Genomic DNA, 16,810 nt, shown 5'->3' with positions numbered 1-16,810 from the left:
TATGCAGATAGTGGTTTACCACAACCTGTGTCTTTCAATCTCTGTTTCTGCGATGGCAGCAAGCAGTTGCCTCGACCCTAACGAAACAAAATGGCCTCTTGAGGCCTGACGTCAGCAGCGCAGGAGTCGGCACAGATGTCAGGCCTCAAGAGGCCATTTTCAACCAATGAGACTTGGATTTCTTTTGGTGCGAGGCTGGCCGCAGTTTTAAAATTTAAACTGAAAGATTAAATTCCCGCAGAACAATGGGAATGGCTTTTGCTGTCTCTGTGGTTTTTGTGTTCCTCTTCCCTCCATCTCGCTCACTTGCTCCCACTCCCACTCCCCTTCCCCGAGGTTGGTGCGGGAACTGGTGATGGGCGCCGGAATGGTGTTGGTCAGGACCGGGACCTGTGTCAATAGAGGCATCGGGGGGCTATAGTATGTTTGCAGTCAGGGTCACCGGCGAAGGCTCCAGTACCTGGTCAGTGGGGACAGCGGTTGTCAATGGAGGTGTTGGAAGCTTGGGCCTGTGGGCAGCAGGAGCTGGGATGCAAACCCATGTCAGAGACATCAGAAGCTCCACCTCTGGGCAGCCACAGCCAAGGTGTTTACCTGCATCAGAGGCATTTGGAGATCTGGCCTGTGGGCGGCTGGGGATGGGTTGGGAACTCCACTTCTGGAAGGTCGGTGATGGAGACCATTTGGGGACTGGGAGGTCGGTGATGGTGGCCATTTGGAGTCTGGGAGGTCGGTGATATTTGTTAATATTCAGTTGAAACCAAATAATCAAATTCTGAAGGAATGGGATTTTGCAAGCACTGCCTCAGATTGTTCACTGTTCAAGAAAAATCATTTAAATTAGACTAAACCACCCTTGAACCAGAAGTTGATGCCATTCTACTTCCAGTTTGTAACTTGAGGCTTCCGCGATATCCAAGGGCTCACCAAAAGGTCCCACGAGCTAAAAGGTTTGGCTTAAAGGACAGCATTCTCTGGTTTAAAATAAAGTGGATATTTGAAGAGCCACTTTTTGACACCATTGTATAACACAAACGTGGAAGCAACATTGAAGAGTCACAACCAAGATGTTTCACTTTGCTTTAAAGGTGCAGTTGGTTGTGTCGATGAGGAAATCTGCCAGAAACCTCTCATTTTAATGCTGCGGGAGTTTGTTACAGCTCTCTGTTGCAACAATCACCCTCGGCTAATACTTTCCTGGAGTTCTTTGATTTTAGAAATATGAACCTTTTGGATTGCCTGCAAGTTAACTTAAGGTTGCTGGTTGAAAGAACAGAGGTGTGGGGAAGATGCGAACTGGGTTCACGATTATAACTTGCGGACACACTCCACACCAACAATGTTTAGCGATGAGCCACTCACACTCTTGGCATCTTCCTCCCTATCTCGGTTGCGTGTCAGGTTTCACTTGTAGAGATGGACCAGAGGCAGGTGTCTGCCCCACGAATGCTGCCGACACAGAGGTCTGCATCCTTACTGATGATTCCTTCACAAGCGGCCTTTTTGACCACCTAGACCAAGAAGCCAGAACATGGCATGAAATTTTGTTGTTTTGTGGCAACATTGTAGTGCAAATATTGCTCTAAATTACGTTAAAAAATAAATTAGTGAAAAAGTGAGGTTGTGTCATTGTCCATTCAGAAATCTGGTGGCAGAGGGGAAGAAACTGTCTTTGTGCCGCTGAGTGTTCATCTTCAGGCTCTTCCACCTCCTTCCCGGTGGTTGCAGTATATGGACTGAGCGGTGAGGGTCCTTGAGGAAAGAGGCTGCTTTCTTAACACATCACCTCTTGTAGATGTTCTCAATAGAGAGTGAAGACTGATGCCCTTGAGGCTGCTGGCCTAGTTCACAGCTCTCTGCAGCTTTCTCCTGCCCTGTGCATTGGCACCTCGGTACCAGGCAGTGATGCAACCAGTCCAAATGCCCACCACAGTACACCTGTAGAAATTCGCAAGGCTTTGGTGACGTACGAAACCTCCTCAAGCTCTTCACAAAGTATAGCCTCGAGTGAGCCTTCTTCTCAATTGCATCGATGTGGAGGCCCCAGGACAGATCTTCAGAGATGTTGACACCCAGGAATTTGAAGTTCTTGACCCTTTTCCATGGCGGATCCCTTGATGAGGACTGGTTCGTGATTTCCGCTTTAATTTTATGAACGATGAGTGCCAGGTTGTTGTGACACCACTCAACTAGCTGATATATCTCCAGCTGTATACTTCCTCATTACTATCTGTGATTCTGCTGACGACCACAGCATCATCGCCAAATTTGTAGATGGCATTTGGTTTATGCCAAGCCACATAGGTACCGGAACTGGGATATGAAAGGGTGCTGAAGGGTTCTTAATTGTATATGAGGTTCGGATCTGGAGTTGGTTTGGACTGTGTGTGGGTGTGAGGCAAATCCACGGACACTCATTGACTCTGGGGACCTCTTTGACTGTAAGAGGCACTTCAGGCAACTTCTGCTAATGGTGAATCTGTTCACCTTACAGCAGACAAGAGCAATATGACACTATTTATTACATGACAATAAATTGAATCTCGGTTTGTGGCTGTCAGGAAGGGAAGGCAACTTTCAGGGAAGATGGACGGAGCACCTAGGTTCAGCAGGTAGGATCCCGAGCTTCCAATCAGGGAGGTGCAGTACTCCCTGTGATAGTACAGATCCTATCACCAATGTGTATATGTACATATGTACAGATGGTGGTGTAGGATGACTGTGATTGGCTGAGAGTGTAGCCACGCCTACTGGCAGGTCTTCAAGGATTGGTCCTAGCCAGACCTGGTCATTCTGGACTGGTCGACCTACTTGTGATATGCTCCAGTCTTTTAGTTAATAAAAGCCTTGTTTTGGATCAACAATTCTTTGGTTCTTTCTTCGCACTCTACCTACTGGCAGGTCTTAAAGGATTTCTCCTAGCCAGACCAGGTCATTCTGGACTGGTCGACCTACTTGTGATATGCTCCAGTCTTTTAGTTAATAAAAGCCTTGTTTTGGATCAACAATTCTTTGGTTCTTTCTTCGCACTCTACCTACTGGCAGGTCTTAAAGGATTTCTCCTAGCCAGACCAGGTCATTCTGGACTGGTCGACCTACTTGTGATATGCTCCAGTCTTTTAGTTAATAAAAGCCTTGGTTTGGATCCACAAGTCTTTGGTTCTTTTGATGTTGCAGTGTGCGTTGGCAGTGTTGGAGTGTCCCTGGTCGGCATCAGCGGCGGGTCCCTGGTCGGCAGCAGCGGGACCCTTGTCGGCAGCGGTGGCGCCAGGTCCCTGGTCGGGGGCGGTAGAGGCGTGTCCCTGGTCGGCGGCAGCGGCGGGTGTTGAGGTCGGGGCTGGGGCCTGGTTGAACGTTGCTTCGTGAGCTAGGGTGAACGTCATTGTGACGAGGGTGGGTTGTACCTTCTGCGCTCGGTGTCTGCTCCGTGACGTCAGACGCTGCCGCGCGGTGGAGTCCTCGTTCCCATTTGACGAGAGTTCTGAGGAAGAAGTGTTTGAAATGGAGAATGGCAATTTGGCTTCACACGAGGCCCTGTTTGACGGTAGCCATTTTGGAGTGACAGACTACAGCAAAGTGGCCGTTTTTAAGGCACTTTTGGGGCACCTGGCTTTTCTCGCCGGGCACTGGGACCTGCTGTGCTTGTTCCTCCCACAGAAGTAACACTTTGGGGTTGCATCGGGCAGCATAGCGGCAGTAGTAGGGTAGAAGGAGGGCATCCTACTCACATCAGAGTGTGGGGTCCAGCCCCGAGAGTACATGTCCATACTTAAGACCGCAGCTTCCATCATCTCTGCGATCGGATCACGTCCTCTAGGTTTTCTCCCCTGTGCTCTAGCAGGCGCTGCCTCACCTCATTCGATCGAACCCTGGCCATATAGGCATCCCGAATGAGATTGTCTGTGGTCTCTGCAGCAGTTCTGTCTGTGCAGGCACAGTCCCTGCCCATTGCCCTTAGTGCCTGAATATAAGCTTTACAGGACTCACCGGGCTGTTGCCTCCTTGTAACAAGTTTGTATCGAGCATAGACCCTGTTCACCGGTCGCTCGTAGAGCCCTTTCAGCATCTTCATGGCTGCAGCGTAAGTGGTCGCATCCTGGACACTCTGGTAGACTCTTGGGGACCCCATAGTCATCAATATTAGTAGTCGACGGTTGTCCTCTATCATGGCAGGATCAGAGAGCTGTAAGTATGTTTCAAAGCATCTCACCCAGTGCTTAAAGTCATTCAAGGCTATAGCTGACTGTGGGTCGATGTCGAGGCGTTTCAGCCAGAGCATTAACCCAACCGCCCCCTATTCCTTCTCCCCCAGGTCATGTGCTTGAACAGAGGGACCAGCCCCACCCCACCAGCTCAGGCCAGGCTGTCGACAATGCCTTTGGGGAATTGAACAAAGCAGTGGCCACACCCTATGGGCCTGCCGGCGACACAATTCAGGCAAACCCAATCCCAGTGCCACAGTGGTCACGCCGGATAGTCAGACCCCTGACTGGTACAGCCCCTAACCTCCATCCACCCTGGGGTCAGTTCTCAAAGAAGGGGTGGATGTCAAACATACTTACAGACTGTGATTGGCTGAGAGTGTAGCCACACCTACTGGCAGGTCTTAAAGGATTGCTCCTAGCCAGACCATGTCATTCTGGACTGGTCGACCTACTTGTGATATGCTCCAGTCTTTTAGTTAATAAAAGCCTTGGTTTGGATCAACAAGTCTTTGGTTCTTTCGAGGTGCACTACACTCCCAATGGGCAGATCAATCACTCGTGGAGCTCGGAAGCAGTGACAGGCTGAGGTTTGTCCCTAGCGAGAATCCTTGAACGATGGAGCAATGTTTGAAAGAAAAGTCCGGATGATCCAGGCCTGTGAAGGGTAGTTGTCGAGCCATGTTAAAAAATGGTGTGGCTCTCTCCGAGAAATACACACGACCTCGCCCACCCAGGCCTACCAAAGAACTATAAACCCACTTATTTCCTTTTTATCTCCTGCATTTAGACTAAAGTCATCAGAAGTAGGAAGGAGGCCATTTTCCCTGGATGGGCCTCACTCCAGAGGTCAGTTCCTCACAGATCGGAAGGTGAAATTATGACATTGGAGGGCAGAGTGGCCAGTGAAGCTTAAACTACTGGAGCTGTGGGAGCCACACCAGCTCTGCCAGGTATGTGCACCAGTTAACACGGTTGGCATAGTAGTGGTTAGCGCAATGTTGTTACAGCGCCAGCAATCGGGACCGGGGTTCGAATCCCACATTATTCAGTGAGGAGTTTGTAAGTTCTGTGTGTCTTTCTTCCGGGTGTTGGTAGTTTTATTTTTAATAAAACAAACCTGAGTAGCCAAGCAGGCTTGGTTCATTCATCAAGTCGACAAGTTATTCAGGAGTTCAGCCCTCATCACATCCGTAAATAAATAGAAAATAAAGTTTCCTGTATGATTAACGCTACTGCTGCGTGTGTTCAGTTTTAAGAGCATTTCATCTACTTAATCATCAAGCTCATAATTTCTTCAAGAGTTTTTGAAGAGGTCACCCATATTGATCATTCTGTTCCCAAATACAAAAACACCAGGGCTGATTGGGCCCAGGCCTCGCCTCCTCTTCTGAGCCAGTTCCATGTGGTGTCCTTGTTCAGTGACTGAGTCTCCACAGCCCTGCAAGGGCTGAGGATTCCAGGGATTTACCACCTTCCGCGAATACATGGAGATATTTTGATTTATTGGGGTGGGGCAGGAGTTAATATTGTTAGCTCAAAGGAAAAAGGTGATCAGACCTCTGGACTCTCCTCTCTTACTTCCCTGTGTCTGGCTGGGTCATTGGTAATTTTACTTCCAGTAAGGGGGTTTAAGATGGGGGGTGGGGAGGGGAGTGTGTTGTTTGGAGCATCTTCTTGATTTTCTTTGGCTAAATGCTCACACTTCTCTATTTTCAAAGAGGAGTAGTTTCTTCCTGACCATCTACTACAGAGTCATAGAGCGTGGAAGCAGGCCCTTTGGCCCAACTTTCCAATGCAGATGAAAATGCTCCACCCCCATGAGTCCCACCTGCCTGCATTTGGGCCAATAACTATCCATTTTTTTTCTTAAACATTGCTATAGTACCTGCCTCAATCACCCTTTCATGAGTCAATATACTTTTACTGATCTGTAACAAAAACAGAAAATGTTATATTGCACAAAAGTTCCTTTAGTCTACCGTAAGGCAGACGTTGATTTCCCAGCAGCACAAATTGCCTGGCGCCCGTACGGTTCAGAATCAGAATTTATTGTCATGAACAAATCACAAAATTTCTTGTTTTGCAGCAGCGTAAACATTTAAATAAACCATCTTACAAAAAATAAATAAGGAGATGGTGCACAGAAAGTCAAAATAAGGCAGAGTCTGAGGTTCATCGATCATCCAGGAATCTGACGACAGCGGGGAAGAAGCTGTCCTTGTGCCATCTTTAAGCCCCTGTACCTTTTCCCCAATAGTAGCAGAGTGAAGAGGACCTGGCCTGGGTGGTGGGGGGGTCTTTGAGGATAGAGGCTGCTATTTTAAGATACCATTTCCTGTAGATGTCCTCAATAGAGTGAAGGTTTGTGCCTGTGATGTCGCAGGCCGAGTTTACAACCCTCTGGAGTCTTTTTTCTTGTCCCAAGAGTTGGCACCTCCGTACTTGGCGATGATGCAACCAGCCAGAATGCTCTCCATGGTACACCCGTAAAAGTTTACAAGAGTCTTTGGTGACGTACCGAATCTCCTCAAACACCTGACAAAGTATAAAGTCTGGTGAGCCTTCTTGACAAGGAGGCTCCAGGACAGATCTTGGGAAATGTTGACACCCAGGAATATGAAGTTCTTAATCCTCTCCACTACTGAGCCCTCGATGAGGACTGGGTCATGCTCTCCTGACTTCCTCTTGAAGTCCACAATCTCCTTGGATTTGCTAATGTTGAGTGCAAGGTTGTTGGTGATCTATCGCCCTCCTGTAGGCTTCCTCATTGCCGTTTGTGATTCTGCAGACAACTGTGGTGTCATTGGCAAATTTGTAGACAGCATTGGAATTGTGCCTGGCCACACAGTCATGGGTGTATAACCAGTAGAGCAGTGGGCTAAGCACACATCCTTGACATGTGCCTGATGATCAGTGAGGATTAGACGTTCTTACCAATTCATACTGACTGTGGTCTTCTGATGAGGAAGTCAAGGATCCAGATGCAGAGTGGGGTGCAGAGGCCCAAGGTTTGGAGCTTCTTGACCAGCACTGAGGAAATAATGATGTTGAAGGCTGATCTGTAGTCTATGAAAAGCAGTTGTATGTATGAATTGTTGTTTTTGAGATGATCCAGAGGTGAGTTAGAGAAAGAGAAGCCAAATAGAGTCCTCCCAGAGTAACTGAGTGTCAATGGATTTGCCTACAGAGCTCACACAGCCTTCCATCCAAAGCACTGACGATCTGAGCTCCAGATCCAAACCTTGGATGTGATGAGGAAGCCCTCGGTACCCTCTTGCATCTCGGCTCCAATACTTGGTACCCCTTCAGCCAGTCTCCAGCGTTCCGCAGCCTGGTGTGAGTCCCTTGCCTGGAGTCGCCAGCAGTCTGTGAGGGTGACTCACCTCAAGTCACCAACAGCCCTGTCGCCTGTGTGCTCTTCAGCCTCAGAATGCCTCACTGGTCTGCTGGCACGGTCACCGTCCCGTGGGTCATCTCTTCTACTTCTCAAACAAAGGGTAGTCTCCCTGTTTTCTGGAACCATATACCCACCATCTTTTGTGTAAAAATAAAGTTACCCATCAGGTTCCTGTTAAATCTCCCCCACCCCCACCCTTACCTTAAACCTCTGTCCTCTGGTTACTGATTTCCCCTACTCTGGGAAAAAGGCTGCGTTCATCCGATCTCTTCCTCTCATTATTTTGTACCAATGAAATTCACTTCTGCTTGGTCAATGCTCCAGCAACACATGGTTTCTTGCAGAGAACTGGAAGAGAGGAAATGTTGGCTCATCAGTGAAAAAAACCCCAAAATGATTTCAATAATACTCCAAAATGAAAATGAGTATTGTATGTGCCAATTCCAAACCTTCTTGAATGGGCTCCCAGCGATCAGTCTCTTGAAACTCCCCTTGTTACGCTAATTAGGGATCACTCCAATTCTGCAATTATTATTATTTTTAATTTTGAGACCCAGCACGGTAAATAGGCCTTTTTGCCCAATTGCACACATGTGGTAAATTAACCGGAGGAAACCCACATGGATCTGGGGAGGGGAAACATATAAACTCCTTCTAGATCGTGGCTGATTTGAGCCTGTGACGCTGGCGCTGTAATAGTGTTGTAATGCCACTTTTATTTCTCTTGCGCTGTGATAAGTCTGATTTTTTTTCCATTTTTGATTTAGTGTATACTATTGTATTCATGAAGTATCTGCGCCTGCAGCAAGAAAGATCTGCACGATGCATGTGACAGTAAATCCATGATGATTAATATCCTTTCCAATAAGCCTGGGCAATCCCTCCATCTCTTTCGCAGCCTCTGGGACAGAGGACCTCCAGCAGCCACAATGTACACGACTGCTGCCCACCAGCAGGGGAGTGCACCTTCCCTGGTTGATACACAGCCCATGGCTGGAGCCACCCCTAATTAGTGTGGCTAATTAGCATGGGTCCCGTTTGCAAACCATCCTCTGCAGGGTTTCAAATTCCCTTTCCGTCATTTTGTTTGTTTTAATTAAGGGAATTCAATTTGCCCAACAGAACAAAGGTTTAGCAGAATTTTTTTTTAAATCTATGAACTCAACTTTTAGGCAATGGACCTCAGGGTGCAGATCAAGATATTTTCCAACTCCTTCACTGCTGGAATTTCTCTGCTCACCATTAAATGCTTTTACGGTTTTTAATAACTTGCAGATGATGCTATTTCGGCGTTAACTAAGTAGAAAGGTCAAAATGTTAAATTTCAGACGTGGTAATTAAGTGTTAAAATGTTAGAAGATGGGCTTGAACTAAATGCGTCTGGTGCAAGGCTGAAAAGTGGGCAGCAGGTTTCTTGATCTACATTCACAGGTTGTTTGTGTCAGCTGCCCACAGTGTGGGATGGGGGAAAGCACGCTGAAAACGTACAGACCATCTTCTGAAATGACAGAGGAGAATAATTTCAAAAAGCAGCTGCTCCACCTTCGACAACATGATTGAGTGTTTGGTTAGAAAATCGGAATATTCAACACAAATTCATGAAATGCGCAGGAAGGAAATCTGTCTACCCATTGCCACCTGCTACCCATCATCTTACCCACTGAGTACAAAATGCATCAACTTAGAAATTATTGACACTGCATATTATCTGTAATAACATGGAGTTGGCATTACTGAATCACTCTGCTGCTTTCTGTACGCCTTTTAAAGCATCTGATTCTCGGCTGCATCCTTGTGAAGAACAAAACCTATAAAGTGAACAGGAATCGATTTTTAGCACTTGATTCCAATTCCCTCTCTCTTGACGAGCTGATTGTTCACTGGTTTCTGGGGCACAGCTGATGATCTCCCTGATGAAGGTGAAGATTAGCAGCTCCAAATTGCTACCAAGCTTCCAAGCAGTTGTTAGGTTTATTTTCTGTTCCTAAAGAGTAAAAATTGCAGATTGGAACAAAGTCTTTGAAGGTATTCAATTGGATATGTCATGCGACTTGAAGAGAAATTAAACAAATTCAGATGAAGCCCGGGCTTATCCTTTGGTGTTGTTGGAACAACTGATCAGTAGACAAGGCAGCAAGTGCAAATTTATTGTGCATCAGTGTCATACAGAATGGACACAGAGATATTGGCCTTGCCAGTCTACGCTTGCCAGTTACACAAATTGTATGCCCATTCCATTTTAATTTTCCCCCTTTATAGTCCCCCACCTACATTCCATCCCCATGTTCATCTCCCTCCCCCCCATTCCACCCACATCTTATTTCACCCACATCTTATTTCCCCCACATTCTACCCAAATCTCATCATCCCCCTTTCTACCCACACCTTATCCGCCATATTGTTCCCCCATCTTACCTCCCACATTCTATCCCCATTTATCATCCCCCAACTTCTACACCCATCTTATCATCTTCCCCCATGTTGTACCCTGATCTTTTCATCCCACGTGCTCTTCGCCCATTTTCAATCATCCGTCACACTCTACCCCCATCCACGCAGCAAGCCGACACAGGCAAGGCCCCTCAACTCTTACTCCACCATATAGATGACTACATCGGAGCTGCATCATTCATCCGCGATGAGGTTGTCAACATCATTCATTTCGAGGCCAATTTCCACCCCGATCTCAACTCACCTCGTCCATCTCCGACAAGACTTTCCCCTTTCTGGATCTTCCTCTGTCTCTATCTCAGGAGACAAGCTTTCCACCTACATATTTTACAAACCCACTAACTCCCACAACCACCTCGACTACACATCCTCACACCCTGTCCCCTGCAAGGATTGTATTCCCTTCTCGCGATTTCTCAGTCTCTGCTGCATCTGAAATGTCCGCCTTCTTCCATAAACGTGGCTTCCCCTCCACCACCATTTCCCGCTCCTCTGCCCTGGCCTCCTCTGCCCCCAGAGGGAACAAACACAGGATTCCGCTTATCCTCACTTACCACCCCCACAGCCTCTGGAACTTCCGGCACTTACAACAGGATCCCACCACCAGACATCTTCCCCTCTCCTCCCCTCTCTAGCAGTCTTAGTGACTGCTCCCTCTGTGACTCCCTTGTGCATCATCCCTGCCCACCAATCACCAATTTCCATCCCCCCCAGCACCTTCCTCTGTGGCCACAGGTGGTGCCACACTTGTGCCCACACCTCCTCCCTCACCACAGTCCGGAGTCCCAAACAGGCCTTTGAAGTGAAGCAACACTTCACTTGTGTATCTGCAGGACTGATTTACTGCGTCTGGTGCTCCCTTTGTGGCTTTCTCTACATCGGAGAGACTGGGAGATCGCTTCACTGAGCACCTTCGCTCCAACCATACAAGTGACATAGGTGAGTTTGTGTGATGTTCTGAGCTTTATCCTTCGATCCTGAGCCAAGCAGCTCCAGTCCCAACACTGTGCATGCAGCAAGCATTGTTTCAGTGCATCCTAATTCCAAATGCATTTGCATCCACATTCAAGTAGTCATTTAAAACTCACACTGGACATTGTGACCCTCAGAGTGTGCCTGACTGTAATGAAAATTCACTTGGATGCTTATTTTGTGAGTTGATGTCAAACCTATTCTTTGGATTCAGAACATTTGCAGTTAGTCGCGACACTAGCAAAATAAATGTCAATGGTTTTTGCCTTTGACAATGACACAGGTGCAAAGGTACAACTTCTCTTCAATATTCCACTCGAAGGAGGAGCTGGCAACAGCCAAATGAGTTATTGGCTGTGTGAGGGATGACACTCTGTATTTTTGGTGAAGTCGTGCTGACGGCCTGGGTGAGTGCTTCTCCAATGACAGCTTCACCTTGAAGGGTTCTGCTATTTTCGGGGCTCAGTATTCTGTGGCTGTTCCAAGACTCCTCACAGCCCAGCCGCCACTGAGAGAAGTGATCGATCTGGCAGGCTCTTCATTGGTCCTCACAGTAAATGTTCTCAGCTCAGTGTACAAACACAACTGTGCTTTGAATCGCTTAATGTAGTTCAGCATTAATTTACCTAATCAGTAGGCACATAGCGATTTCTTCCGGAACTCTTGGATTTAATTGTGAATGAGAAGCAAAGCTAGACTGAATGATATGCAAATAGATGATCTGCTTCACAGAGGGGAAGGCTTGACAGAAATAAATTCATTTTGTAACATCCAAGTTCTGTCACATACAATGAAGCAAATCCTTCGCTGAGTTGACTTATAAAATAGAGAACATAACAGGACTTTCAGCTCACAATGATGTGCCAACCTATATAAACATATTTCAGCATCCATTTAACTCTTTCCTACTTCACACCCATAACCCGATGTATTTTTCTTACACCCATGTATTGTACCAACCTCGATCACCACCCCTGGCAAATGCATTCCAGGCTCCTGAGGTTTTCTTTCTTGAGGTTTTTTTTGCATTTTTATACTCCTCAAGAACCTCATTTGCTCCACGTTGCCTGTACCTGTTATACCCCTCTCTCTTCTTCCGAACCAGGTCCCCAATATCCCTCAAAAACCAAGCTTCCCTGTACCTGTGCTAACCTTGCCTTTAATCCTGATGGGAAAATGCAAGCTCTCAAAATTTCACCTTTGAAGGTCCTCCTCGGACCTCGCACATCCTTGCCTGAAAACAACTTATCCCAATCCACGCAGTCTCAATCCTTGTTCATTTCCTCAAAATTAGCCTTTCTCCAATTTAGAATCTCAACCCAAGGCCCAGACCTATCCTTCTCCATAATTAACTTGAAACTAATGGCATTATGATCACTGGACCCAAAATGTTCCCCTACACATACTTCTGTCACCTGTCCTGTCTCGTTCCCTAACAGGAGATCCAGTATTGCACTCACTCTAGTTGATACCTCTATACATTGATTTAGGAAACATTCCTGAAAACGTTTGACAAACTCCAAGCGATCCAACACTTTTACAGTATGGGAAGTCCCGGTCAATATGAGGAAAGTTAAATTCTCCTTCTATCACAACCTTATATTTCCTACAACTCTCTGCTATATCTCTACAGATTTCCTCCTCCAATTCTCATTGACTATTGGGCAGTCAACGAAAGGTATGAGTGTGGTCATCCCTTTACCTTTCCTCAGTTCCACCCATAGAGCCCTGTGGCCTGTCCTGCCTGAGCACAACTGTGATATTTTCCCTTTGAAGGACCTGTATCTGATGGTAGCAGAGTGAAGAGGGCATGGCCTGGGTGGTGGGGGTCTTTGACAATAGATGTCCTCGATGGAGTGAAGTCTGGGGTCTGTGATGTCACAGGCTGAGTTAATAACCCTCTGGAGTTTATTCTTGTCCTGAGAGTTGGCGCCTCCGTATCAGGAAATGATGCAACTGACCAGAATGCCAGAACTCTACAATACACCTGTAGGTTTTTGAAAGTTTTCGGTGACGAACCATACAAAATCTCCTCAGATGCCTTGGAGATGTTGACACCCAGTAATTTGAAGTTCTTGACTCTCTCCACTACTGAGCCCTCACTGAGCTGATCTATCTCCCTCCTGTACACTTCCTCATTGCCGTTGGTGATTCTGCCAACAACTGTGGTGTCATCAGCAAACTTTTAGATGGCATTGGAATTGTGCCCTGGCCACACAGTCATGGGTGTGTAACGAGTAGAGCAGTGGGCTAAGCATGCATCCTTGGGATGTGCCTGTGTTGATGATCCATGAAGAGGAGATGTTGTTTCCAAGACTGTGGTCTTCCAATGAGAAAGTCAGGGATCACAACTGTACACTTAACATTTCTATTCAATCGAATAGTTTGGCACAGACTAGATGGGCCAAAGGGCCTATTTCTATACTGTAGTGTTCTATGATTCTTTAGTTCTATGATTGTTGGACAGATCTTTGTCCCTACTTTCAACAGAGTTGTGCAACATAGAAACAAGGCCCACTGAGTTTACGCCAGTCCTGGACATTCCCTCTTATTCTCCCCATGTTCCTATCAATTCCTGCCAGATTCCACCCCTCCACCAACACTTTCAAGTTAATTTGCCAACCCACTTACATTTGGGATGTGGGAAGATCCAGTAGCATCAAGGGAGGGAAGGGAGGGGGGAAAAAGGGGAGAAAATGACACTGTATATATTCAAGAGGAAAATGTCTGTATGTATTTTGGTCAGTATGGTTCATAGTGTGAAAAATAAATAATTTTTAAAAAAATTGGAGAAACCGAAGGTGGTTACGTGGAAAACATGTGGACTTCACAGCAGTCAACACTGGAGGTCAGGGTGAAAGATGGGCCACAAGAGCTGTGGGATAGCAGCTATCCTCGCCGTACCACTGACACCGTTCATCCCTTCTGGTACTCTTAGTTATCCAGACACTGCGAGTTCCAGACCAAGGTGTGAATTTGATTTAATGTTTAACATGGAACACTACAGCACAGTACAGGCCTTTCAGCCCTCGATGTTGTGCTGACCCATATATTCCTTAAAAAAAGGCCAAAACCCTTCCTACCCCATAACCCTGTATTTTTGTTTCATCCATGAGTCTCTTAAAGGCCCCTAATGTTTTAGCCTCCAGCACCATCCCCGGCAACGCATTCCAGGCACCCATATTCTCTGTGTAAAAAAAAAACTTACCCCTGATGTCTCCCAAAAACTTCCTTCCCTTCACTTTGCACACATGTCCTCTGGTGTTTAAGTTCAATGTTCAAATTTATTGTCGGAGTACGTACATGAATCACATACCCCTCTGAGATTCCTCTACCAGTCGGCGAGGCAGAATTACTAATTACTGGTAACTATAAACCACTCAAGAAGAAGGAAATGTAAACTGTGCAAATACAGAAATATAAATATTCAGTAATAAATAATTAGTCCTCAAATGAGTCTCTGAATTACTTTGTTGTCCAGGAGCTTGATGGTTCAGGGGTAGCAACTTTTTTTGAGCCTATAGGTATGTGTCTTGTGGTGCCTACATGTCCTTCCTGATGGCAGCAGCGAAAACAACATGTGTGCTGGGTGGTGATGATCGCTGCTGCCCTCCAACGGAAGCGTTCCCTGTAGATGCTCTCGATGATGGGGAGAGTTTTGCCTATGATGTTCTGGGCTGTGCCTACTACCTTTTGCAGGGCTTTCCGTTCAGAGGTATTGATGCCTCCATACCAAGCCATGATGCAGCCAGTCAGCACACTTTCCATCATACATGTTGAGAAGTTTACCAAGGTTTCTGATGACGTGCTGAACCTCTGCAAGATCCTGAGGATGTAGAAGCACTGACATCCTTTCTTCATATTTGGCACACGGCACGGTAGCAGGCCATTTTGGTCCACGAGTCCGTGCCGTCCAATTTACACCCAATTAACCTACCCCCCCCCCCCCGTGAATGGGGTAGGAAACCAGTGCCCCCAGAGAAAACCCACGCAGACATGAGGAGAACATACAAACTCTTTACGGAAAGCACGGGATTCGAACCCCAGTCCCAATTGCTGGTGCTGTAAAGGTGTTGCATAAACTGCCTAGTTTAGTAGCCATTGGCTTGAATGTAGCCAAATTTCAGCAGTAACATTGAAAATGCAGTCAGTATAAAGAGAGTCATCCAGCTCCTTTCACACTTGCATGTGGGTCCAACCAATTAACAGCCAATCAGATGAAAAAGAGTCAAGTGTGAAAGCAAAATCGTGAAATGATATAATCACTTGCCGGGGATAGACTGCCTCAACCCCTACTGCAATCCCCGGCGAGAGTTGATACTGGCATTGCAATCAACCAGGTGTGAAACTGAGAATTGCATTCAGACACTTCTGATTGAATATAGAACAATCCTATCCCTGGGGATGGCATCTTGTAAGTGTGAAAGCATGCAGTGTCCCGGTTAAGAGTGGCCAAGTGTGAACAGCAAAAACGCCGTTCCTAACTGGGACACTGAATGGCCAATTTACTGGGACACAGGTGTAAAAGGGGATATACGTCATACGCCACAGAAGCAAGCCTGCAACCCACTGTCTCTACCGAATATCAGCTGCCTAAGTACACTGAACCCACACAAATCCCCTTTCACTCTCTCACGTTCCCATCAAGATTGTACCTGCATGCCCAATTACAGCCGTCCATTAATCCATCCAACCTGCATGCCTATGAGATGCAAGGGAAAACCACAGTACCCTGGGGAAATGCATATGGTCACAAGGAAAACATGCAAACTCTACTGGACAGAATATAGATATGTTTTTTGGGAGATAAATTGGGGCATGTTTTAGTGTAAAACAGATCTTATTTAAAATACTGGACCTCTGCTCATGCTAGACATGTCGGGGACAATAGCCTTTGCAGAAGCTTTGAAGAATGCCCAAGAGACTTCACTAATGAATTGTTGTTTACTAAAAGGCAACAGATGAAATAACATGTTAGAGCCGCAGCCTGTCTGGAAGGGAACTCGCTGTTCTAAGTGAGTCATGTGGTTTTTGCAAGCAGAGAGGTTCAAACAGGCTTTCTTTCTGAGAGAGAGAGAGAGAGAGAGAGAGAGAGAGACACACACACACACACACACACACACACACACACACACAGACAGATCATTTCTACAGTGTTACAGACAGCAACAGCAGCTGGGACTGGAACAGGACAAGCTGGCAAGCTTATGGAAAACCCCATTTGGAAGACAGATTGTGAGTGCTTAGTTCCACTGGTCAAAGCCCTTGTGGTTCATGCAAGAGGAGAGGACTGGCTGTCTAATGTTTCACTTGAAATAAGGAAAACAAAAAGGAACTCTGTGGTGACCTGAAAGAAAGAGGTTATCATCTGGAGAACCCTGAGGGGGCAATTTTCTTTGGCAAGACACTGAAGTGGCTGATTAAAAAGGAATTAGTTGTGGGGTCCAGCAAACAACAAATCTCTCTCTGAAAACTGAGAAGAACCTTCCTGAGTGGTAACCATTTACCTTTCAAGCACCAAAGCCTGGTGAACTTTATAAATGTTAAATTCTGTGCACAGTATAAGAATTGCCTGCAACCAGTGAACTTGGAGGAATGAGAAGTGAGAATGGACTGTGAATCAATGAACTTTTCTGAACTTACACACACATTACATACACGTGCGCTTAGTATTAGAAGTGTGATTCTGTTTTCATGTTTAAAGATAATTAAAAGCAACTTTTGTTTAAGTAACCATTTGTCTTAGCGAATATCTATTGCTGCTGGGTTTTGGAGGCATCTGGGC

General features: G+C 46.4%; 2 long non-coding RNA genes across 2 annotated transcripts in view; one reads left to right on the top strand and one right to left on the bottom strand.

Annotated features, from left to right (window-relative positions):
- Positions 1 to 1,138: 1,138 nt before the first annotated feature.
- LOC138752453 (uncharacterized) lies at positions 1,139 to 10,684 on the bottom strand. The gene is made up of 3 exons (XR_011350655.1): positions 10,608 to 10,684; positions 7,804 to 7,950; positions 1,139 to 1,511 (listed from the first exon to the last, which is right to left on the bottom strand). It is a non-coding gene; the product is annotated as an uncharacterized lncRNA (long non-coding RNA).
- A 159-nt stretch (positions 10,685 to 10,843) lies between these two features.
- LOC138752452 (uncharacterized) overlaps positions 10,844 to 16,810 on the top strand; it is a 75,337-nt gene continuing 69,370 nt past the window's right edge. Inside the window, exon 1 of the long non-coding RNA XR_011350654.1 lies at positions 10,844 to 10,992. This is a non-coding gene — a long non-coding RNA (uncharacterized lncRNA). The remainder of the gene's footprint in view (positions 10,993 to 16,810) is intronic.

This window comes from Narcine bancroftii, chromosome 2, assembly GCF_036971445.1.
Source record: "Narcine bancroftii isolate sNarBan1 chromosome 2, sNarBan1.hap1, whole genome shotgun sequence".
Taxonomy (NCBI): Eukaryota; Metazoa; Chordata; class Chondrichthyes; order Torpediniformes; family Narcinidae; genus Narcine; species Narcine bancroftii.
This window is presented reverse-complemented; position numbering and strand designations above follow the sequence as displayed.